A 26,705-nucleotide genomic window follows, 5' to 3' on the forward strand; every position below is an offset into this window, starting at 1 on the left:
ATTGGTCTTGGCAATAATTTTTGGTTATGACCCCAAAAGTTCAGGCAACAAAAGTAAAAATAGACAAGTGGGATAACATGAAACCCAAAAACTTCTGCATAGCAAGAGAAACAATCAACAAAATGAAAAGACAACATATGATATAAGAAAAGTATTTGCAAACCTACATCCAATAAGGGATTAGTATCCAAAATACAGAAGGAGCCACTACAACTCAATAGCAAAAATAAGCAAAAAGGATGATTTTAAAATGGGCAAAGGACCTCAATAGACACTCCATGAAAGAGCAAATTTAAGTGGCCAGCAGGCGTATGAAAATGTGCCCAACATCAATTATCAGGGAAATGGAAATCAAAACCACAATGAAATCCTACCTCACAGCTGTTAAGATGGTTACTTATCAAAGAGGCAAAAGATGGTTGGTCAGGATGTGGAGAAGAAGGAAACCTTATACATTGTTAGTGGGAATGTAAATTACTACAGCCATTATGGAAAACAGTATGGAGGTTCCTCAAAAAAATTAAAAATGGAACTAGTATATGGTACAGCAATCCTACTTCTGCGTGTATATCCAAAGGAATTGAAAACAGGTTTGTAGGCCAGGTACAGTGGCTCATGACTGTAATCCCAGCACTTTGGGAGGCAGAGGCAGGCGGATCACTTGAGGTCAGGAGTTCGAGACCAGCCTGGCCAACATGATGAAACCCCATCTCTACTAAAAATACAAAAATTAGCCAGGCGTGGTGGCACACTCCTGTAATCCCAGCTACTAGGGAGGCTGAGGCGGGGGAATCACTTGAACCTGGGAGGCAGAGGCTGCCATGGGCTGAGATCGTGCCACTGCACTCCCACCTGGGCGACAGAGGGAAACTCAGTCTCAAAAAAAAAAAAAAAAAAAAAAAAAAGGCCAGGCACGGTGGCTCATGCCTGTAATCCCGGCGATTTGGGAGGCTGAGGTGGTTGCATCATTTGAGGTCACGAGTCTGAGACCAGCCTGGCCAACATGGTGAAACCCCATCTCTACTAAAAATATGAAAATTAGCTGGGCATGGTGGTGCACACCTGTAGTCGCAGCTACTCAGGAGGCTGAGGCAGGAGAATCACTTGAACCCGGGAGGCGGAGGTTGCAATGAGCCAAGATCGGGCCACTGCACTCCAGTCTGGGCAGCAGAGCCAGACTCCATCTCAAAAAACAAACAAAACAAAAAACAAAAAAAAACCCATGTTTGCAAAGAGATATCTGTACTCCCATGTTCATTGCACATTATTCACAATAGCCAAGATATGGAAACAACTTAAATGTCCTTTGATGGATGAATGCATAAAGAAACTATGGTGTATGTGTACAACAGAATATTATTCAGCCTTAAAAAGGAAGGAAACCCTGCCAATTGTGACAGTAAGAATGGAGCTGGAAGGCATTATGCTAAGTGAAATAAGCAAGACACAGAAACAGAAATACTACATGATCTCTCTTATAGATGGAATCTGAAACAGTCAAACTTACAGAAGTGGAGAGCAGAATTGTGGTTGCCAAGGACTGTGGGAGAAGGGGAATGAAGTGATGTTGGTCAAAGGGTACAAAGTTTCTTTTATGCAAAATGAGTTATTTCTAGAGATCTTAGGCTCTGCTTCTGGGGCAATCCAAACTAAGACAGGTATTAAATACAAATTTAAAAGGTTTATCTTTAAAGTCCTGCAATTGAATTGGGAAGATATTTACAATTTTACACAATATTAGGACTCTTAAATCAGCCCTATCTTAAAGTGTTTAATCAAGTTTTACCCTCTCATTAGCCATTGACAATAAATCAGTGTAGATTGGTACATCATGGGCCATTTAACATTCCTTGGCATTTATTTGCAACAGCTCATTATTATCCAAAAGTCAGCTGCTGCCAAATTTCCTCTCCAATAGGTAAAGAAATTCCCAGTTGGGAGGTGAGCTGACTACCAACTCAGGCTGCCTGCTTATTGGGTTTCATGCATCTCTCTCCTCCCGCCCTTCCTCAACTGGGCAATCTACAGGACCTCCAAAGTGCCTTCTCCTTGGGGAAGGATGTATATTTCTCCTAAGAGTGGTTCAGAAAGATTAATGCTAAAGAAACTTCCCCAGTTTCTCCCTCTTTATCGATTTCCATCTTCTAAAGACTTCAGCACTTTGAAGCTTAATCAATTTGTATCACAGTTAGTTCCATGCCCATGTTTTGGTCTTTTAGTTCTTTAACGAATTCCTCTCCTTTTGAACATGAAAGAGGCAGATACTTAGCTTTAAGTTTCTATCTGCCTTCAAGTCCCATTTTGTTCAGAGAAATTAATATAATCTGGGGAAAATAAACCTAAAATTATTTGGAAATAGGACTCATGTAATTTCTTACACAGGCAATTTTTTGCTTTGACATCCGGGGAACTTTGAATGTTTGCATGAGTTCAGCTTGTTTGGAGGTAAGGCATCTAAACTGACCCTAATTTAAGCAAAAGAGGGGTTTAGTGAAAATATGCTTGGTAGTTTATAGAACTAAAGAGCTTAATAAACCAGTCTCTGGAAGTATGTAGTCAGGAAAGATTCAGGGATCTCACAGACAGAAATTCCCAGACTTCATCATTACACTGTTACCTTCATACAACTCAGAACCAACCATCTTACCTCCCTGTGCATTCCCACTCAGATGCTCCCAAGAGAAGGAATTTGGCCTAGTTTGGGCATGTGCTCAACACCTGTGGTCAGTAGAGCAGGAGTGTGGGTTATCCTCTGATGAGTTTCTCTACCAGAAGAGAATATTGGTGGCAGGGCATGAAGGAAAGGGAGGGGGGCCTGCAATTCTCCCAAAGAAAGAGATGCTGGGCAGATGGAAGCCATAGATATCCACTACATTTATCCCTCTGGCTATCCATTTGTCCATATCTCCATTCACAGAATTTTACAAATGCTGCCATCTAACATTACAAAATCATACCACGTAAACCTTCAACTGTACTCCTTCCTGAAAGTCTCAGCCAGCTATTGCACCTGGAATCAAGGCCTCCAGGCCCCTGTTCTCCCAGGATAGAATCTCTAAGTACATCTCATATCTCTTTACCATGTACTATTTCAGTACATGCTGGCCCTGACTTCCAACTGCCAGCACTCTTTGCCTGTAGGCTCTCTCTGGCCACTGGAGACTTCTTTGACCGTTTTTGGGGTAGGGAAGGAAATGTCTAAAAGTTATCACCACTTCGGGAGCAGCCCTCAACCAATGACTAAAGGAACTAATAGACAAATATATATTTTTCCTCACCCTTTCTGGAGCTATTGGAAGAACTCTTAGGTGTATATTCTACAGTTTTCCAGAGTGCTTAATCCTTTGGGATTATGCTCCAGTTGCTCACACCGATAATATGCACAGTAGTGTATCCTTTATTGCCTGCACTTTCTCTTCCTCAATCTCATGTTCCCACTGTCCTACTGATACTTCCTAGAGTCACCTCTCAAATAAGTGGCATGAACCCAAATTCTTGTCTCAGTGTTTGCTTGTATGTTATTGGGTATTTTTTATTCATCCTCTAGGTCTGCCATAATACCATCTCACAATTTTGTAACCTATGGACTAAAAGATAGATTTCACCATGACTAACTGGTCTTTATGCAGCTGGTCACTATGCCATAGCTATTATGTGTGAATCCTGCCCATCTGATGTTGTTTCGCCCTTATTCAGTCTTTCAGTCAGTAGGATTCCTTCCAAGTGGAGTAACCAATGTTTCACTCCTGAAAGTCTCTAATTCCTCAGAAGTCCTTCTTTTGCTTTTTCTGTGTCTTTAACAGGACATTCCACCATTTTATGAGGTCAGCTACTTCTGGGTTATAGGGAACATAATGTGATAAGACCAGTGTATCCCATCAGCTCATTGTCTTCCATTTTGCACACTGAGGTGAGTTCCTATTTAGGAGAAGTGTAGTATGGAATAGAAGCCATAATAGTGAACAAGGCTCTCAGTACATCCATGTGTAAGAACAGAAAACTCAGCTCCCAGACGTGTTTATTAATAGTTTGATAAGAAAAATAATGACTGCATGTTCTGTGATGAAAAGGGTCCAGTGGAATTACTAGCTACCAGGTATTCAGTATGGCTTCATGTAAGGGTCTTGAGGATAATTGTTTTGCTGCCACATTGGGGTGTCAGCAGTGGTGGCAAGGGCAAGTTTATTTCGCTATAGCTTCCCTGGTCATGGGCAATGTGAGCAACACCACAGGTGGCTGGGGCAGGTGGATGACTGACATCCAGAGGAGATAAGCCCATCCTTGTTTGGTTATTAAAGTAGTCTTCTGAAGTGAGGGATTTCTAGTACTATGTATACAGGATAGAAATATGCTCATATTTTGGACCCACATATGTTTCCTGAACTTCCTTATAGTTCATGTTTGAATCATTCTCTGAGTTCCTAACCTTCACCCAAAAAATTAGCTACTGCCCGACTGTCTGTGTAAATCCTTACAATTGTTTGTCTCTCTGCCCAGGACAAGTGGGAAATACTATATACTGTAATCATTAAAGTTCTGCCCACAGAAAAATTTCCCATTTTTTATTATGCTTCAAAGCTACATCTGAGTAGGGCTCTAATACCACTGTAATCCATGATATATTGTGCATAGTCACCTGCATAGTCACCTGTACACAAAGCTCTAATTTTTTCCTCATTAGTTAACCAATCATAAGGAGCTCCTCATGTGTCCAGGTGCAGATTAAGGGAGGGGAGCAGAGAGACAGGAATAGGGGTTCTGAGCGGGTTTGCAACCCACAACTTCTGAAACTAACCTGCACGTTCAGGACCTGTTGAGGCTTGATCTGCATGTATCTCTTCCCCTTGATGACAGAGCACGCTGAAGATGCCTCCCTTTATGATGGATTGAATAAAATTGCATCCAGATATAATGGACTGCTCGGAACTCATGGCCACATGATCTTTCAGATGTTTAATCTCAAACACAGCACAATATCAGGCCCAAAGCTGTTACTTAAGGGAAAATTGTCACTTACTGGAAGTCTAATTGCCTTGATCCAAAATCCTATGGGTGTACTATAGTTTTCATATTGGAACTTACCAAACTCTCTATATGACCTCCGTAACTGCTACAAACATTTTGAAGACTATTGGATCCATCAAATAATATAGGTCAGGTGAATCCAGCCTATATTACCTGGAGCCACTGAAGGTACATCCTCATGGGTGCTGGGTGCCACCCAGAACTGGCATCTGTGTTCACAGGAGAGATTGTTCTCTTTTCTTTCTCTCCATGATGTCTTTGTCTTCTTTTGTATCAAAACAATTTTTTCATCATATTTTCTTATTCATATTAAAATTGAGACTATATTTTACTCATTGAAGAGTAAACAATTTCAATCTATGAAAAAATCTTATACATTTATTTAAATTATATATCTGTTATAAAAAATATAAAGTCAACAATTTATTAGGTTCACTAATGTTTAATTTACAATACAATTTTGCTTTAATGCTCTATTTTCATAAATATAATGAACTAAAGTAATGATGATAGAAAATTAAGTAGACCTGCTTAAAATTTATAAAAAGTTAAAAAATAGGAAGAATTCAAGAGTAAAGAAAGCCATCTGGACTGGACCTGAAATTTTCTTTTTGGAAGATTTTTAAAATCACACATTCACCTTCTTTAAACAGATGTGTGATACTGAGATTTTTTTCTATTTTTTATCAATTTTCATAAATTGTGGTTTTCTTGGATTTATCCATGTCATCTCTATTTTCAAATTTATTAGCATAAAGTTGCTCATAATATCCTCTTATCTTTTTACAGCTTTATTGAGGTATAATTGATATACACAAAAACTGCATATACTTAATGTATACAATTTGATGAGTTTGGACACATATACACACCCATACCACCATCACCACCATCAAGGTAATAAATATACCCATCAACCCCTGAAGTTCCTTGTGTCTCTTTGCTTTAGTGTGTGTGTGTGTGTGTGTGTGTGTGTGTGTGTGATCATGTATCATGAGATCTACTCTCTTCAATGTTTAAGTGAAAACACTGTATTATTAACCACAGGCACAATGTTGTACAGCAGATCTCTAGAATTTATTCATCTTGTATAATGGTGACTTTATACCCACTGAGCAACAACTCTCCATTTCCCCCTTCTCTCCTTCCCTGGCAACCACCATTCTATTTTCTGCTTCTAAAAGTTTGACTATTTTAGATTTCTCATATAAATAAAATTATGCAATATTTGTTATTTTTGACTAGCTTATTTTACTTTGCATAATGTCTTCCAGGTCCACCCATGTTGTTACAAATCTCCTTCATGTTTAAGGCTGAATAATATTCCATTATATATACAAAGCCACATTTTCTTTATCCATTTATCTGTCAGTAGACAATTGGGTAGTTTCCCAACACAAATGCCTTGGCTATTGTAAATAATGCTACAATGAACATGAGAATGCAGATATGTCTTTGAGATTCTGACTCCAATTATTATGGATGTATACCCGGGAATGGGATTGCTGGATAACATGCTAGTTCCATTTTTAATTTTTTTGTGAAGGCTCCATACTGTTTTCCATAGTGACTGCATTTCACATTTCTACCAACAGTGTACAAGAGTTCTGATTTCTCCATATCCTTGCCAACACGTGTTATCTTTAATTTAAATAAGAGCCATTCTAACATTGATTAAGATGTTACCTGGGGGATTGTCATAAGTGGCCTTTATTATGTTGAAATACATTCCTGCTAAACCTAGTTGGTTGAGTGTCTTTATCATGAAGGATGTGGAATTTTATCAAATGTTTTCTCTGTATCTATTGAGATGATCATGTGATTTTTATCTTTCATTCTGTTAATCTGGTGTATCACATGTATTGATTTGTGTATGTTAAAATATCCCTGCATCTCAGGGATAAACCACACTTGATCACGGCATATGATCTTTTCACTGTGTTGTTGCATTTAATTTGCTAATATTTTGTTGGGAATTTTTGTATCTTTACTCATCGGAAATAGTGAACTGTAGTTTTCTTTTCTTGTAGTGTCTTTGTCTGGCCTTGGTATCTGGGTAATACCAACCTCATAAAATGAACTTGGAAGTATTTGCTCCTCTTCAATTTTTCGGAAGAGTTTGAGAAAAAATGGCATTAATTCCTCTTTAAGTGCTTGATAGAATTCACCAATGACATCATCTAGTCCTGGGCTTTTCTTTCTTGGGAAGTTTTTGATTGCTGATTCAATCTCCTTACTCATTATTGGTCTGTTTAGATTTTCTATTTCTCTATGATTCAGTCTTGGTAGGTTGTATGTTTATAGGAATTTCTCCATTTCTACTACGTTATGCAATTTCTTGATGTATAATTGTTCATAGTAGTCTCTTATGATCCTTTTTATTCATGTGGTGTCAACTGTAGTGTTTCCATTTTCATTCCTAATTTTATTTATCTGAGTCTTCTTTCCTTTTTTGTTAGTTAAGTCAGTCAAGGGTTTGCCAATTCTATTTATCATTTCAGAAAACTAATTCTTAGTTTTGTTGATTTTTTTCTATTGTTTTTCTAGTTCCCATTTTATTTATTTCTGCTCTAATCTTTACTAACTTTCACTAACTTTGGGTTTAGTTTGTTCTTCTTTCTCGAATTCCCTGAGGTGTAAAGTTAGGTTGTTTATTTGAGACCTTTCTTCTTTTTTAAGGCAGGCATTTATCACTATGAACTTCCCTCTCATTACTGTTTTTGCTGTACTCCATAAGTTTTAGTATGTATTGTTTTCATTTTGTTTCTCTCAAGGTATGTCTTGATTTCTCCTCTGACTCATCGAATGTTCAGGAGTGCATTGTTAAATTTCCACATTTTTGTGAATTTTCTAATTTACCTTCTGTTGTTAATTTCTGATTTCATACCATTGTGGTCAGAGAAGATATTTGATATGATTTAAATCTTAAATATGTGAAGACTTATTTTGTGGTCTCATATGTGATCTATCCCAAAGAATGTTCTGTATGTGCTTGAGAAGAATGTGTATTCCTCTGCAGTTTGGTAGAATGTACTACATCAAGGGAGTCCAATCTTTTGGCTTCCCTGTGCCACATTGAAAGAATAATTGTCTTGGGCCACACATAAAATACACTAACAATAACAATAGCTGTTGAGTTAAGAAAAAAATTGCGACAGATCTCATAATGTTTTAAGAAAGTTTATGAATTTGTGTTGGGTTGCATTCAAAGCCATCCTGGGCTGCATGTGGCCTGTGGGCCACGGGTTGGACAAGCTTGCTCTACATATATCCATTAGGTCCATTTGGTGTATAGTGTGGTTCAAGTCTGATGTTTCTTCATTGATTTGCTGTCTGGATGTTCTATCCATTGTTGATTTGATGTGTTGTAAAATGTCCATCAGATTTGTTTTAATCATGTGTGATAAAATACACAGGCACAGAAATGACTATCATGAAGGAAGATTTTTGTATTAATATCTACAGTTCCGTAGAAGCAGAAGGCACAGCATGCCACAGAGAAATACATGGGGAAGCAGCAGGGTCAGTCAGGAGCAGAGGGAGTGAGGGGGAAACATGGGCAAGAGTATTGTGTTGGTTGTGTGTGTGTGTGTATGTGTTTGTGTGTATGTGTGTGTGCATGTGTGTGTATGTGGAAAGAGATGCCAAGGCAGGGTAAGTGTGCTAAGTAGGTTTATGATTAGCTAATTGGAATAATTTCAGCAGGCTCTAGGGAGAAGGGCCGCCCCTGGTTGTTGGAAACCTGGACCTGGGGTGATTGGAGCAGGGAAATAATGGCAAGGCATGTGAGAGCTCAACAAAGGGGGTTGTTGAACTGGTTTATTTGCATATGAAAGGAACCCTTGCAGGTAAGTTCTTTACTATGTCTAGGAATTGGGTAGCCCTAAGAGGAAAAGTCTATTCAGGATCAGCCCTAAGACAGGGAAGTCTCTGAGATGGGAAGGCTCTCTAAGATCAGCAAGGGCCCAGATGCCAAAATGTTAGAAAATAAAAAGTCATGATTAATACATATCTGATAGATTTGTAGCAGCATCAAATTTTTTTAACTCCTAATATTGGTATTTGTGCCGTCTCTCTTTTTTTCTTGCTTATTACTGCTATTGCTTAGCGTTTATCAATTTTATTGCTCTTTTAAAAGAACAAACATTTGTCTGTGTACTAATACATTCCCAACTTTTTATGGCATAAATTAATGGCTACTTGAATTCCATCTGGTGGAGTATGAACTCTAGCACAGTGAGTAATAATGAGTCACTTTTATTGGATACCACTGAATGCAGGACTTTACTGTGATCACTGTGTGGGCAGTGATAACAACTCAGAAATAACATGCAGAGATAACAACCTCATCCTCCGCTCTTCTCATAGACACACAGAACCTTTAGAAATTCATCACTGCGGCAATGTCTTCACAGAGTGGTCCTTGGAGAACGAGCATAAGAATCACCTGAGGACCTTGTTAAAAACTCAAATTCTACATCCCCACCTCAGACCTACCAAATCAAACATACAGCTAGTAATATGCATTTTTGGAAAAATACCTTAGTGAATCTTTTGTAAGATAAAATTTTAGAATCATAAAAATTTCAGAATAAGAAATCTAATGGAAAAGGCACAGACCTCACAATTTGAGTTTGCCTTATTTAAATGAGAAGGATACAACATGGCCATATAGGAAAATGCACGTAAGTGTTTGCAGAAATCCCATTGCTAGGAACTACATCATGGTTCTGAATCTATTGCCAATCCTCTGACCTTGGCCACCTTGCTGGCCTCCACATCCCTGGGGTGCTTGGTACAAATCTTATTTGTCAAGTTCAAATGGCTGAAGCTTTAAAAACTGCAATCAGAAAGCTGAGGCTGCTGGATCTGCTTCAAGTTCCCCAATCAAGAGTCTCAATTTTAATCCTGGAAGCAATTGATTATAAAGAAGCCTAACGAGATCTGAGTTTTAGTGGCCTCCATTAATTACCTAAATGGAGGGTGAGACTTCACTTGGACAAGGACTGGCACCAAATCCTGCTTCAGCCTTTTAGAGCTGGCTCATAAATCAGAGGATAAGACCAAAAGGAATTTTAAAATTGGACAGAATCATGTTCCCATCCAAGAGCCATTTTTATGTAATCCTATCCCTGCTTGGTAATTACTAGGCTATGACGATTAATTACTTGCTTTGGATTAAAACCCATTCAGTGCTAGATGGATCATATTTTAGTCTGGTAAGATAAATTGTACTTCATTTTACCTGTGCAGAGGTATCAGCAGATGGAGAATGATAAGCTGAAAAAAATGGTTTATTAAAAATAGTCCAGGGACAATTAGTACCTAAACAGCCTGCAGATTCTTTTTTAAAAGGGGTTTTTACTGACTCATAGAGAGCTGGAGTTTCTAAAGTCTTTACAAAAGAACAGCTTCATTCAGCTTCTATATTGAGAACATAGAAATAGTAGTTAGTGCAGGCAAGTCCAGTTTTCAGAAAACTTGAAATGTAGAAACTCAGATTTGCAAACTTTGTAAATAAGGGGATACCCATTACAAAGCTGGGCTGGCTTCCTACCCAGCTCCTGTTCCCTGTAGATACATTCACTAAGCCATTTTCCTGCTGAATCTTGAAATAATGCATGTGGGGGGATTTCAAGAGTCCTCTTATGTCTCCAAATCATATCCTATAACCACCCTTATGCCTCAATCTAGTAATAATAGCAACAACATTTATTAAGCCCTTAGTAGTTACCAAATAATATTTTCAATAATTTTAGGCTTTATTTCATTACATCCTCATAATAACTCTATGAAGTAGGCGCTATTATCATCTGCATTTCACCTAGGAGAAACTGAGGCTCAAAATAGCTAGTTAACCTTCCCAGGATCACTGTATCAGTTCTATTGCTGTGTAGCAAACTACCCCAAACCTACTAGATTAAAAGAATAACCATGTATTTGGCTCATAATTCTGTGGATCAGCAATTTTGGCTGGGCTCAGCTGGGTGGTTCTAGTCTTGCATGAAGTCTCTGTGGCATGTGTAGTCAGATGCACATCAGATGTGCTCATCTTGACTGGGTTCTTACACAAGTCCGGAGCCTTAGGTGGAACAGCTGAGCTGACTTGTCTCTGCCCCTGTAGGCTAGTGCAAGCATGCTCACATGGCAGCTAAACAGGATTCCAACAGAGGAAGCTGAGGTATGCAAGTCCTCTTGGGCTGTAGGTTAGAACTGGCACCGCATCACAATTCTGCCCCTTTCTTTTGCCCACAGCATGTCACAGGCTAGCCCAGATTCAAAAGACAGAAAAATAGATTCCTCCTCTTGATAGAAAGAACTGCAAAGTTACATTGCAAAGAATGAGAATATAGGGAGGTGTGGAGAATTGAGGCTATTTGGGGTTTTTGTTTTTTTTTTTGGCCATCCATCTACCTGGTTATATAATCGGTCAATTGTAGAGCCAACATTCAGGGGATCCTCTGACTGCACAGCCAGCACCCCGACCACTTTGCCATACTGCCTTCATAACGATGGTTTATCTTCTTTCTGTAACTGGGCCTTGGTTTTACTATTTGAATAAACTCTCTACTTTAGTTAACCTGCTGCTATTCCAATTTTTCCAGGTCTTTAGATCTGCCTGCTTTTGACCTTTGCCCCAGTGCCATTCTGCATTAGAGCGCTGCTGGACTCTGCTAAAAGACCTACCCAAAGATGACGGTCTTCCTGCCAAGGGCTATGCCCTGTGATTGGCCCAGACAACCTACTTTGCCATGTGTCACCAAATTCCTTGCATATACTGCTCTGTCACCTCCCAGCACCTCCACAATTTGGCCTAGCACTTCAATGCACTTGTTCACTTATCCGTGGATTCGACCCTGTCTACCACTGAGCAGCTCCTATAGTCTTTCACTTCGAAAAGTGATCCATTGTAACAGTCTTCTAAATGACTAGTGCCACCCCCTGTTTAAAACAGGATTGTATTTCCTAAAACTCAATATGCAAAGTTCCTGAAACATAGCTACTGCATTGAGTAAGACCCACTGTTAACTGTGAATTCAACTCGAAATTTTTCTCTCCTCTTTGGAGTCAGGCATTGTAGCCAGCCATAGCTCCCTATCCCTGACCTTACCCTAGTTGCTCCTTTTATACCTTTTATACCACACCAGGACTGCCTCTACATTCTTCCCTGAACCCTGCTGTGGCTAAGAATCACGCGGCTGTAACCACTGGACAAGGGATCTCATTATCCTCAAGATAGTGTATTAAAACCAGATATTTATCTGTAGTTGGTGTATTTGCTTTTTTGCAGACACTGTTAGTTTTGGAAACTTTAAAAAGTAAATTGTTAGACACATTGAGACAGAGCAGAGCCATGGTAGGTCAACCACTTCACTGAGTATTGTCACCTTTGACAAACTGTTTCTCTGTTCAGCACTTCAGTTTTCTCATCTACACATGGAGATTATTAGATTAGATGATTGCTCAAGTCTCACCAAATTTTAACATTTTCTTTCTTTTTCCCTCCCTTCCTCCCTTCCTCCCTTTCTCTCTCTCTCCCTTTCTTTTTCTCTCTCTCTCTTTCTCTCTTTCTCCCTCTCTCTCTCTCTTTCTTTTTCTTTCTTTCTTTCTTTCTTTCTTTCTTTCTTTCTTTCTTTCTTTCTTTCTTTCTTTCTTTCTCTCTCTTTCTCTCTCTCTCTCTCTCTCTTTCTTTCTTTCTTTCTTTCCTGTCACCCAGGCAACTCCAGTGCACACCACTGGAGTATAGCCATATGAACTCACTGCAACCTCTGCCTACCAGGTTCAAGCCTTCCTCCCACCTCAGCCTACCCGGTAACTGGGACTATAGGCATGAACCACCACACCCAGCTAATTTTTGTTTGTTTGTTTGTTTGTTTGTTTGGTAGAGACAGGGTTTCACCCTGCTGCCCAGGCTGGTCTTGAACTCCTGGGCTCAAGTGATCCACCTGCTTCAGCTTCCCAAAGTGCTGGGATTGCAGGAGTGAGCCACGATGCCCAGCAGTTTTAACATTTTCTGATTTGAAATATTTCTTCAGCACCTACTATATACATGGAAGGATCAGAGTCAGCAGCAGAGGAGCTACTTGAGTACAACACAGGACATCAGGTCACCCTAGCAGGAATGTTCATAAAGCCATTAGCCTGCAGCACGTCTGAGGCCATACTATGCACCCCCTCCTTGCTCATATCCTGATTAATCGTCCACATCCTGTGATAATGCCCCACAACATCTGCAGTATTGCAGGTAATATTTCTGAATTCTTCCCATTGCAGATTCCAGTTGCAAATAACAGAACCCTCTCTGTCTCAGCATTTTTAAGCCAGGGTATGTCTACCACTCTTCCCAAGACATGAATAGTTTTAAGGGAATCAATTGGTATAATCTCATTTTCCATATGTACTTTCATAAAACTGTTCTACTTGGAGTTGGGGTGTTTTGTTGGTTTTCTATTTCTACCTTCTCATTGAAAACTGTTAATTACTTTTCAAAAGAAAATCATAACATTTTATTAATTTTATTTGAGCATAAAAATACATAACATTAATTAATTAATTAAATGTTATACACCAATCCTATGGTGCATTGACCTAGGATTTAGAAATTTCCAGGGTATCAATCAAAGGTACAATTTCCAATATTTGTGTCAAGGAATCTCCTTGATCCAAGGCATATCAAGACTGGTTCTTCTTATATTGCATGTACATCTATTAAGGAATGACTATGGCATTAGAAACAGGCTTTTGGCCTGTGTTGAGGTGCCCTCTTACATCGTAGACTGGGGAGAAATGTTATAATGACCTCACCACTTGTAACTCTTCACTCTTGGTAAAGAATGTATCAATCCTTATGGAAAGTGCATATATTATAGACTAGGGAGAAGTGTTATAATGATCTCACCACGTGTATTTCCTGACTCTTGGTAAAGGATGTATCAATTTTTATGGAAAGCAACCTAAGGACAAAACAAAAAGCCTATACATGAGAGCTGGGGAAGCTGGAGGCATCTGATTTCACCCAGGTGGCAAGCTCTCAGCAAGGATGCATGCTTTATCCTATCTGCCCTTCTATCTTGGACATAGAATTCAGAAGTTAAATGGCTGTCATAGGAATGCGTAATAACATGCTTATTTGAATTGAAAAATGGAGTCAGAGTATTTCTGACAGAAATTAGGTCTGACTTGGCTCATTAATTTGACCGTGAACACTGGCTTTGTCAATTAGGATATATGGCAGGCATTTTTCATAAATTGAATGAGCTTAATCTGCAGCTCTAAGATTTTGAATAAAAACGTTATTTAAATTACATCATAAAAGTATTTTACCACAAAAAAATGCATTGGTAAAAGTGTATTGAAATTAAGAATATTTTTTATTCCTCCAAACCTTTCTGAATTATGAGATTAAATACAGTTTCTTTAAGTGAAAGAGAAACAGCTATAATTAATAGTCATTTGTAAGTCTGGAAATGATTGCCCAGCAATTGAGAAAGTGGATGAATCTGATGACTCGGCAACAATTTTCTTTTTTACCCCCCTTTACAGATTAGGAGATTCTTACTTTTTTGTTTAAAAAACTGAAGGAAAACCAGTAGAATTTTTCAATAGTCATTAAAATAATTTTAAGAGCCATTTTATTTTAGGAAGGCATTCAGAGAATTGAATGACACTGCTATGACAAAATTCCTTTCATTCCCATCTACTTATTTATGTAAATAAAGTTTTTTAGTGGTTACATATATAAAAATTAAAAATGAAATCGAATTGATGATGAAACTCTCTCATTCTAGTAGCAGTAACATTCATTCATGTGAACATAATCTAAATGGAAAAAACTAGCTTCATTCATCTCATTGAGAGAAATGTTTCCAATAGCATCAATTTTTATGTTTAATAATTACCTATTTAATGGGTAACATATTTATACTCTTTTGATTAATTATATATACTAATAATTGTAATAACAACAATATATAGGTAAATTCTAGAACTTGAGGATTTTTATGATCACAGAAAATATCAAACAATTAAAATTTCATTTTATAAACTTTTTTTGGCAATGAAGTATATTAGGGCTAACAATACAAATATTTGAGCATAAAATACATACTTGTGAGGACATAATTTATGGTAGATATGAAATGGAAATATAAATTCAAGGAGGAAATATAAACATTATACAATTTCTAACTGTTAAGGAGGACTTTGTGTACTTTTAAAAGTGAACAATTAAGGATAATAAATCACCATGGTAGCTAGATTCCATTGGATACATTTAAAAGAATGATGGGGCTATTATATTTTGAAATGTCAATGCAGTATTTACAATATGCTAGAAATTACATCCTTTTTATTTTATTTATTCTATTAAAATTTATAATAAAAAACATAGTTGTCCACTTAAAAATATGCAACTGGGTCCATGTTCTCTTCAAATCCAGCCAGGTCAGATTGCCAAATCCAGATTCTCATTGCCTTGGAAATCTGTTGTCTGCAGCCATTTCTGGTGCCCAAACCAGAACTGATCCGGGTTTGGGTGCATGCAAGAGATCCACATTAGGTAGTGTCACCAGCAAGGGACTTGAAGCAGGGGATTTGGTGCTCCCAAAATTGTTTGAAAGGTCAAGAGAAAATACTCTAGACTGAGCATCCAGTTGTTTCTGCAGAGCCACTTTATCCTGTTGCAGCAACTGATAGATCAGAAAACTCCTAACACTGTCACTTATTGAATGAGCATCTAACCTGTCATGACCAGGAAAGCTATACTACTGCTCTAAAATTATGCCACTTCTACCACAATCCCCACCAGCAAAAGAGACTCCCTACACCCTTCCTTTTCTTTCCATGTCTCTGGGTTGCACAAATTCACCTAACTGGTGGAGCCTAAACATAGCTGGAACTCTAACTCTAAGGTGGTGCAGAAATTATTGTTTCTAGCTTTTCAGCATTTATGTAATGGGAGGGGTTGTAATGGAGGCAAGTGAACCGCCATACTATCTTCCATAAGTAAGGACTTTCTTATGCATAGAAGAAAAGGGGACTCCCGATATGTTATTCAGGGGATTTCAGATGGGATCAGGGAATTCCCAGATCTGTCTGCTGCCTGTCACACTGCCTGTCGGCCCATAATGGAGCACTATTATTGATGCTTTCCATGAGCCCCTTATTAACATGTAAACATTCCTGTAAGTTTGAACAGATAAAGGTCTAATCCATTATTAACACCTACACAAATGTCAGTTACTAGTTGATTGAGAGAGAGGTCTGTGGTGGGGAGTGGGGAAGAACCCTAGAAGATGGTAGGATGTCTAAGTAGGAGGCAAAAGACTATCAAAGGCAAATTGCTCACCTACACAAATGAGCTCCTGGACATTTCTGACTTCTTTTCGAACAGAAAGGCCAGTTGTGCTGTGACAAGGATGTACATAACAGAGAGGCAAGATAGCAACCACAATGAAAGTTTCTCCTGTCTCCCAGCAAGCCCTGGCTCTCCAGCTCTCTCCCAGCAAACAAATGCAAGGCAGAATTCAGAATACAAATGTCTTCTGATGTATCCTTCTCCAAGGGCAGCAGGACGGTAGAGATTCTCATATCGATTGGGAGCATAATAATGCAATAAAAAATTCAAAGACAAGCCAATTTCTCAGTGTTTGCAAGGACTGGCAAGTCCAGCAAGGTTATTGATGAAGAAATTAAGCAGAATGCAATGCAGCCTGCTCCAGCCTCAACTCTCTCATAAAAAAATCTACACCAGAAGCATTTCTCACATGACGTCAGCATGCTCCAGTAAAGGTGTACACTCCTGGTGGTTTTGCTAGACGGATACTGATTGCATTCCAAGGGATGCTGTGGTGACAAGGAACACGAAATCTAGGTTCTGGTCTAAAATCTGACACTACATTGCTGTGTTACCTAAAACAAGTCACTTGACAACTCTGGGTTTCCGTTTCTTCATTGGTAAGGCAGAAATAATAATACTAATCTTGCTTGCCTCCTAAAGAAAATGGCCTTAACTCAAGGTCCGAGGATAAGTTTCAGACACTGTTGGAGCCCCCTGAAATTATAGACAAACTTTTACATTTAGGTGGATATACTGAAGATAATTTCCCACATAATTCTAAACTGGATAATCATATGCAGGAGGAAAAGGGGTCCATGGCTCTTTTAAAAAAGTTAACAACTAATGGCCAAGAGAATCAATGGAAATAAGTTAATCAGTGAGAACTGCTCCACAAACTCTTGAAGAAAATAAGAATATTTCATTCAAGTTTACAAATAATAGCTAAGACCCACTTGCCTTATTAGTACAGTATGTACCTTTTCCCTTCTGGGTTTTTCTGTCCTATTTGTGTCCCAAATTTGCAGTTTTTACTTGCTAAGATTTTTCAGTTCATATATACAACCACCTCTCAGATCACCAAATGATTTTAAGAATCCAGACTGGGTTATCCCACTTTATGAGCCCCTCACAGTTCCAAGGATCCATACCACTGGTCAGGCAAGTTTCCTTTTAGACCTTAAAGTCCATTTTCACTTCCTTTTCTTGGTTATTCTAGCTAATCACCTGCAACTCTAAGGGAGGCTACTCTTATGACACTAGAGAACTCTAAACTGGTCTTTGGAGGAAGCTTACGCTTGATGTAATTTCCCTTTGCTGTTAGATCTGACATAATTACATAATTGAAGCTGCCTCTCCCTTCTAAACCAGACCAATTATGATTTCTTTATTTGCAATGAGATGCAATTTAGGGCATCAAGAAAGGGAATTATCCAAGAATCTCATCTTCCCTTTACCCTCACTTAGATACAGTGTTCATGCAGTCTCTGGATGCTGCTCATGATTCTTTCGGCCCTGTCTAAGCATGGATGGATTCACTCGGTCACCGAGCTTGCCTTTCTACTCTGGTGATTATAAACAGGAAATGATAGCAGAATTACTCACAAGCTTTAGCCAAAGCTTTGTTGGGCTTAGGCTGCTGTTCCAGCAAATTCAATGTATGTCTTGACCCTTTGGTAAGACTATTTCTGGGATAAAACTTTTTGGCTCATGGCAAAATTTGCTCAACATTTACTCCTTGACCAAGTCAATGTACGCCTCTATCCAGGATAATTCCCATTAAAATAGACATTTCATTTATTTGGAACACAGAGACAAGTCTCTACCTAAATGAATTTTGGATATATACCTCTCAACAAGAGACCTAGAAAGGTTCTTAAGCAAAGACTATATTATTAAGTATATTGAAATTTATACAGCAGTGTAAACATACTGATATCAGTGAGCTTGGTTAGCTTCTAAAGAGCCAAAGCCACAATTAGCCAATAACAGCAGAGAAAATAAATATATGTCAACTTCCAGGAAGTTTAGTACTGATGTGAAGATTCTTTCTATGACCCCTCTTTTAACCCTCTTTCTGGTTTGTAGCCTGCTTTAGTGATTTTAAGGTGAGTTCATGTCACACCTCTTATCAGTTATTTTACGTGTATATACAACACACACATACTATATATACATGTAAAATAGATAAAAACTTAATGTGTGTGTATGTTTGTGTGTGATCCTTGGAAATAAACTTTTTATCTTTTTAGGTACCCATAGAATATTTATAAAATAACTCTATATTAGAACAGTTGATTCAAATAAGACACAATTAGAGCTATAATCAAATACTATTCTCTGATACTAATGCAATACATCTAGAAATGTACAACAATAAAATAAAAAATTTAATTTTTTTAATTTAAATAATTCTGAACTAAAAAAGAAAATTTCAGAACTGACAATTGTGTAGAATATGAAGATATATAACATATGAGACATAGCTAAAGCAGTGTTCAGAGGAAACTTTTAGCCTTCAATATATTAATAATTGAGATCAAATGAAAATAAATAACGTAAGGTCCCAGTCACAAGTATTGAAAAATATCAAAATAAACCTAAAGATTACATATTGAAAGAAAAATTTAATATAAAACAGAAACATAAATTTAAAATAGAAAAACAAAAAATAATAAAATTAATAAATTATTAACTAATTGTTTGAAAAAATGCGAAATTAAATAAACTGTCAGCTATCTTAGTCCAAAAAAGTGGGGGTAGGCACAAATATGGAAACAAATCGCAGTATGAAACGGTCACTGTAAAGAGGCAGCCCAATGCACTATATTTCCAAGCAGTACCATCTTTGTATCTAGGGGTAACCACATGACTAATTCTAGCCAATGGCACATGAGCAGAAGCGATTTGTGTGTGTAAAAGGATTTGCACCAGCAATTCACAAAAAAGAAGTGCAAATGGTTTTAAAACAATTGAAACAATGCCTAATCTCACTTAATATAAATGTTAATTTAAACTACTACAACAAAATGTACTACTTTTCACCACCCACATTGTCAGATATCAAAACATTTGACAATTGTAAGAATAATTACTAGTAATTATAGAACATGTACTACGTGCCCGGCACTGTTGCAAATACTTAACACATCTTTAGTGCTCACAGTAAATCCATGAGGTGAATCTCATTATTACCCCCTTTTACAGATGAAGGAACTAAAGTACAGATAATTTAGTAACTTGCCTATGGGCTCATATCATATTGACAAGTGTGTGGAAAATGGTCATTTTCATGCACTGCAGTGGAAATGCACATTGCAAAAGGCAACTTGGCTATATCTACTGAAATTACAAATGTGTATATTTTCGACCCAGCAATTCTGTTATGAGGACCATACCTTACAGATCTAGTTACTGATTGGGCAATGTTCAGTGTACAAGACATTAACTGCAATGTTGTTTTTAGAAGAAAAGCCTTCAAATAAGAAGATTGAGAAGAGTTGGGGATGGCTGCTCAGGGCTGCAGCTGGTATAAAGCTGTCTCTGTTCTATGGCTGGAGGACACAGAGGAGAGCACACAGCAACACCTGCACTGCAGTATCTCCTGCTAATATCATACTTCATAATGAGAAACCACATGCTTTCTCCTTAAGATGGGAAACAAAGAAAGGATGTCTTCTCTCATCAGTCCTATTCAGCATGTACTAAAAGTCCTACTTTGTGCAAAAAAAAAAAAAAAGTAACAAAATGTATACAGATTGGGAAAGAAGAAATAAAATGGTCTTTGAAAAAAATGCCTATAATCAGGAGCTTTTTGTTGATTCCCAAAAAACCAAAAAAAAAAAAAATTATTGATTACAGCAAAGTCACAGCATACAAAGTTAATATATAAAAATCAATTACTTTCCTGTACACCAGCAATGAATGAACTGAAATTTAATATTAAAAATGCAATATCACAATACCACCCTAAAAATGAAATACTTAGGTAAATATGTGTATAATCTATTTGCAGAAAACTATAAAACTCTGATGAAAGAAATAAAAGATCTAACTAAATGGAGAGATATTCCATGTTCATGGATTGGAAGATTCAATATACTTAAGATGTCAACTCTTGATAACACCTGACTTGATCTATAGATCAAATACAGTCCCAATCAAAATTCCAGCAACTTATTTGGTATATATTGTCAGACTAATTCTACAGTTTATAGAGAAAGACAAAAGACCCAGAATAGACACCATGATACTAAAGAAGAACAAAGTTGGAAGACTGACACTACCAGAATTCAAAACTTACTATAAATCCACAGTAATCAAGACAGCGTGGTATTGGTAAAAGAACAGACACATAGATCAATGGAACAAAATAGAGACCCCTAAAATAGATTCACACAAATTTAGTCAACTAATCTTTGAAAAAGGAGCAAAGGCAATTCAATGGAAAAAGGATAATTTTTTCAACAAATTGTTTTGCAACAATTGAACTTCTAAATGGAAAAAACAAAAAAAGTCTAAGCACTGATTATACCTTTTACAACAATTAACCCAAAATGAATGATAGAACTAAACATGAAATGTAATACTTTAAAACATCTAGAAGAAAACATAGGACAAAAATCTATGTGGCCTTGAGTTTGCCAATGAGTTTTTAGACTCACTAACACTAAAAGCATAATTCATTGAAAGAAAGAGGTTAAATTAGACTTTATTAAAATTAAAGGCTTTTACTCTAAAAACAACACTGTGAAGAGATCAAAGATAAGCCATAGACTGGAAGGACTTATTTTTAAGCCATATATCTAATATGGGATTTGTATCCAAAATACATTAAAAACTCTTGAAATTCAACAGTAAGAAAACAAACAATCCCATATTTAAAATGGGCAAAAGATCTGAACAGACATCTCACCAAAAAAGATGGCAAATAAACATATGAAAAGGTGTTTAATATTATTTGTCATTAGAGAATTGCAAAGTAAACCAACATGAAATGACACTGCGTGCCTATTAGAGTGGCTAAAATAGAAAATATTGACAATATTAAGTGCTAGTAAGGTTGTAGAGCAACATGAACTCTCACTCATTGTTGGTGGAAATACAAAATAGTACCACCCCTTTAGAAGACAGTTTCGCAGGTTTTTCTGTAGAGCTAAACATAGTCTTATTATACAATACAACAATCACACTCCTAGGCATTCATCCAACTCATTTGAAAACTTATGTCCACATAAAAGCCTGTATGTGAATGTTTACAGCAGCTTTACTCATAATCACTGAAAACTGAAAGCAACCCAAATGTCCTTCAATAGGTAAATAGATAAACTGTGGTACATCAATACAATAGCAATAAACAGGAATAAACAAGCCAAGCAAAACATGTATGGATTAAAAGCACATTGTTAAGCTTATAAAACCAACTTTAAAAGTCTACATAATATATGATTCCATTTATGTGACATTCTGGAAAAGGCAAAACTATAGAGATGGTAAACAGGTCTGTGGTTACCAGGGTTCAGATGAGAGGAAGGAGTTGAATAGGTGGGGCTCAGAGAATTATTTTGGGAGTGACTATTATGTACGATGCTGTAATGACAGATAAATAGAACTTGATACAAAGAGTGAATATTAATATACACAAATTAAAAGAAAATTACTTAAGAGGTTGGGAGATCCCATGAGGAAACGCAGACTATGAGGAAAAAAAGTCTAATTGTATTACAAATGTGTGAAATACCCTTATTGAAGGGTGTGTTTGGGCAGGGGGAGATGCTGACCTAAGTAACCTTGGAAATGAGTGGAGACTGTAAGACTAAAGGCAAAAGGGATTCTATATAAGCATGGTACTGTAGTCGATAAAGTTGTTTCCCAAGGGGGTATGGGTTCACAATTCCGATACTGGTTGACATGTATACTGGTACTGAACCATTAAGTAATTAGAGGGTGGATATTGGGAGTCAGATTTCTTCCTGTTAGTGTAGGAGATTGCTGACATATAAAGGAGGAAGAATAGAATGATTCATGTGGTGTTAGATTAAAGTTGGCAAAATGAGCAAAAAGCCACATTAAGTCAAAAGGACACAGGAGCCAAATGAAGGGCTCCCAATGGCTGGAATATTTTTAGCTTCTTTTTTATTTTTTATTTTATTTTTTATTTTTTGAGACGGAGTCTCGCTCTGCCCCCCAGTCTGGAGTGCAGTGGCGCGATCTCGGCTCACTGCAAGCTCCGCCTCCCGGGTTCACACCATTCTCCTGCCTCAGCCTCCCGCGTAGCTGGGACTACAGGCGCCCGCCACCACGCCCAGCTAATTTTTTGTATTTTTTAGTAGAGACGGGGTTTCACTGTGTTAGCCAGGATGGTCTCGATCTCCTGACCTCGTGATCTGCCCACCTCGGCCTCCCAAAGTGCTGGGATTACAGGCGTGAGCCACCGCGCCCGGCCAGCTTCTTTTTTAAAATTAAACTCTTTGTTTTGAGAAAACGGTAGGTTCAGATGCAGTTCTAAGAAATAAGGCAGAGTGATCCCATGGGCCCTTTGTCTGTTTCCCCCCAGTGTAACATCTTACAAAACTATAGTACAACAGTACAATCAGCATATTGACATTGACACAGTCAAGATACGGAACATTTTTATCACAAGTGTCTTTCATGTTGCCCTTTTATAGCCACGTCTATTTCCCTCCTACTCCCATTCTCTCCTTAATTCCCAGCTACCTACTAATTTGTTCTCCACTTCTATAATTTTGTCATTTCAAGAATGCTGTATAAATGGAGTAATATAGTATGTAAACTTCTGAGGTTGGCTTTTTATCGCTCAGCATAACTGTCTGGATATTAATCCAGGTTGCTGGATGTATCAGTTGCCATCCCTTTTTATCACTGAGTAATATTACATGGTATGGATGCACTACAGCTTGTTTAATCCTCATCATTGAAGGACATCTGAGTTGTTTTCAGTTTGGAGTTGTTATAACCATTTATGTACAGGTTTTCATGTAAACCAAAGTCTTCATTTCTCCGGGATAAATGCCCAGAATTGAAATTGCTGGGTTATATGACAGCTGCATGTTTAGTTTTTAAATAAATTGTCAAGTTATTTCCCACAGCAGCTGTATTATTTTATATTCCCGCCAGCAAAATATGAGTCATCCAGTTCTCTGCATCCTCAAGCTAGAACAATTTGAGCAACAAATTCACCCCAAACTGTAACCAGAGAGTCCAAGAGCTGATTGTGGTAGTCGATACTGGTGGGCCTCCCAGAGCAAAGAGCAAGGTGGAAAAGGATAGTAGGTATCCGAGTAGCACACAAAAAATATCCAGCACAGAGAAGTTCTGTCAATCACCTGAAATGTTCATCACAATCCACTGCATCCCTGGACATCAGACATGGCTTTTAACTTCAAGAAGTTTACAGTTTCAGGTTAGGGATAAGATATATGCATGAATACAACCATCATCAAGGCAGGAGGTAATCAGAGTCACAAGAGAACCCCATGAATCAAAAAGTGGCAGATTAGAGGAGACATCATGATGAACATATCAGATGAATCCAACCTTGAAGAATCACTAGACTCTGCCTTGCCTATCAGGAAGGGAACACATTCACATACTTATGGTTAGCTTACAAGAATAATTCCCTAAATCTGCTTTGCATTTATGGTTTGTAAACATTTTCACACTCATATCTTATTTGATCACCATTTTATGTAGATAGTGTGTGTCAGTCAGATATTGATGTATAACAAACCACCTGAATGTAATTCTTATGCTAACGACCCAGAGTTACATCAAATTTCACAGATAAAGAGCATAGTCTTCCAAAAGACTACTTCGCTTCAGACACCATCAGCAAACTCCAGGGTTCCCAGACCATTCACACTTCTGATCAACTGGCTACAAATTCAGGGATTCCCCCTGCCCTCTCAAGTTCAAGAATTTGCTAGAATAACTCATAAAACTCAGGAAAACACTATACTTATAACTATAATTTTATTATAAACAATACAATTTTGGGACCAGCCAAAGGAAGAGACTGATAGGGTAAGGTCTGGAAGGGTTCCAACCATGTAACTTCTGTGTCCTCAAGATGTTACTCTCCTGTCACATTGATGTGTATCACCAGCCAGTGAAGCTCACCAGACCTTTGGTGTCCAGAGTTTTCCTCGGAATTTCATTACATAGGCATAATTGATTGACTCATTGGCCACATGATTAAACTTGATTTCCAGACCCTCTCTTTTATCAGAAGATCAGGCAGATATCACCAAAGCTCCAACCCTTTGATTACATGCTTGGTCTTTCTGGTATGACCAGACCCCATCCTGAGTCATCTCATTAGCATAAATTTACCTGTGATCCAAGGGACCCACCATGAATAACAAAGACACTCCTATCACTCAGGAAATTCCAAAAATTTAGAGGTTCTCTCCCAGAAATGGGAAATAAACTAGCCAAATTTTCAGTTATAAAACATCACTTCAGTACTCAGTAGTTTAAAACAGGAGTTATTTATTCTCACACACCTATAGCTTAGCTGATCTAGGATAAGCATGACTGGGCCCAGCTTCAAGCTATGGTAGGGTCCAGGTCAACTCTATATGTCTCTTACCTTTGAACCAGGAGATGAGATAGGACCTATTCATAGAAGAATCAAAAGAGGACAAGCCCAAAGCTTCAAGCACAGTACAAGCCTCTTCTTGCATCATGTTCACTAACATCCCAGTGGCCCATAAAGTTATCTAGCTTAACTCAACATCAAAGGAGGTGGGGAAGTATGTTCCACCTATAATTGGAGGTGCAAAGGGGCAAATATTTCCTGAAAAATAATCTGAACTATCATATAAGAAAAATATTATGTACTCTTTTATGATCTTTTAGCCCCTTTGTGGCAGAAGCTGCGTGCTAAAGATGATTTCTAAATATCCAGGACCACCATACTATGCCCCTAACCACTGGCTGTTTATATCTTAAATGTCCTCCATAGACTAGTATCCCTTGGGCTTGAGGCTTTGATGAAACCAAAATGGGTCATATATTAGTCTGTTACCAAGTCTTCACAAATAAATGTTTACCAAAGTAATTAAACTCTCAGCTTATCAGCAAATAAAAAACAGCCATCATTGGAAAAAAGAACCCACTGATCTTCAACTTGTGGTCTCTCTCTGACTTTCTCCCTTCCTTTTTTCACTCTCCTTTTCACAGTTTGCCCTTAAAATCCTTCTGCTCTCTTGATCTCCAGACATGAATCATGCTATGTAATATGAATGATAATGAGTGATGGTAATAATTGAAAAGATGAAAAATCTGCATTTGTTTCTTATCTAGAAAGATACTAAAACAGCTGCCAGGGAGTGTTCAAAGACTCTACAGCCCATTCCATAATTTATGAATGTGAGAATGCTCCCCATGAACAGCCTGGATGAGTCAGATGTTTTAATTGGGCTGCCTTAAATTTAGAACCAAAGGAGCTTGATTCCTACTCCACTGGGTAGTCTCATGAAGGGTGTTCCAGCCAGAGAGGAGCCAGAGTTGACACTTATATACACAAGTGGGTAGAATAAAGTACGAATGTTGTTAATGTTTGTAAGACACTACATTCTGGTTTTGTTCTTTGATTTTAAGGTTGAAGAATTTTCAGAGAAGCCTTATTAGGGAAGACTTCTGTTTTATGTGAAAGTTACCTCATTGTGTCCTCTCCTAGGCAACAATAACTTGAGTGTGAAAATCAGCTGGGATCCCACATTGCTAAGCATTTCTGAAAAGGGATCTTTAATGTGGCACTCCATAAAAGAGTTAAAAGATCTGTTGAAAAATGACCACATCCATGCTCTGTGAAAAAGAAATATAGGCAATTTATGAATTTATATTCATGACATAATGTATAACAGGTTTATTCACATTGATTCATTAAGTAAGTGTGGAGTGAGGCATGTGTCTGGTACTGTCCTTGGTGCTGATGCCAGCGACACGAGCAAGAAGAGTTTGTGTCTCACGGAACTACAGCCTAGTGGAGGAGACAGACATTACTCAAGTGTAACTGGATATTAAAATTGAAGTTTCAAATAAGGTATCATAATACATTCCAAAATGAGTTGCCAGATCAACATTTGAGTTTTAAAAGTTTCTGACAAGCCCCTTCCCTAAAGGAGACCAAAAAATGGGCATTGAATAGTTGGAGAAAAGGAGAGGATTTGAAAGGAGGATTTCTTACAAGCGATCATTGTCATAAGCTTCCCCACAATGAGGAAGGATGAAGGTGCTTTTCTCTTCATGCAAGCCCCAAAAACGAGATCTTTAATGTGACCCCTTGGAGATCTGATGTGTATTCCTGCAATTATAGGGA

This window comes from Gorilla gorilla, chromosome 21, assembly GCF_029281585.2.
Source record: "Gorilla gorilla gorilla isolate KB3781 chromosome 21, NHGRI_mGorGor1-v2.1_pri, whole genome shotgun sequence".
Classification (NCBI taxonomy): domain Eukaryota; kingdom Metazoa; phylum Chordata; class Mammalia; order Primates; family Hominidae; genus Gorilla; species Gorilla gorilla.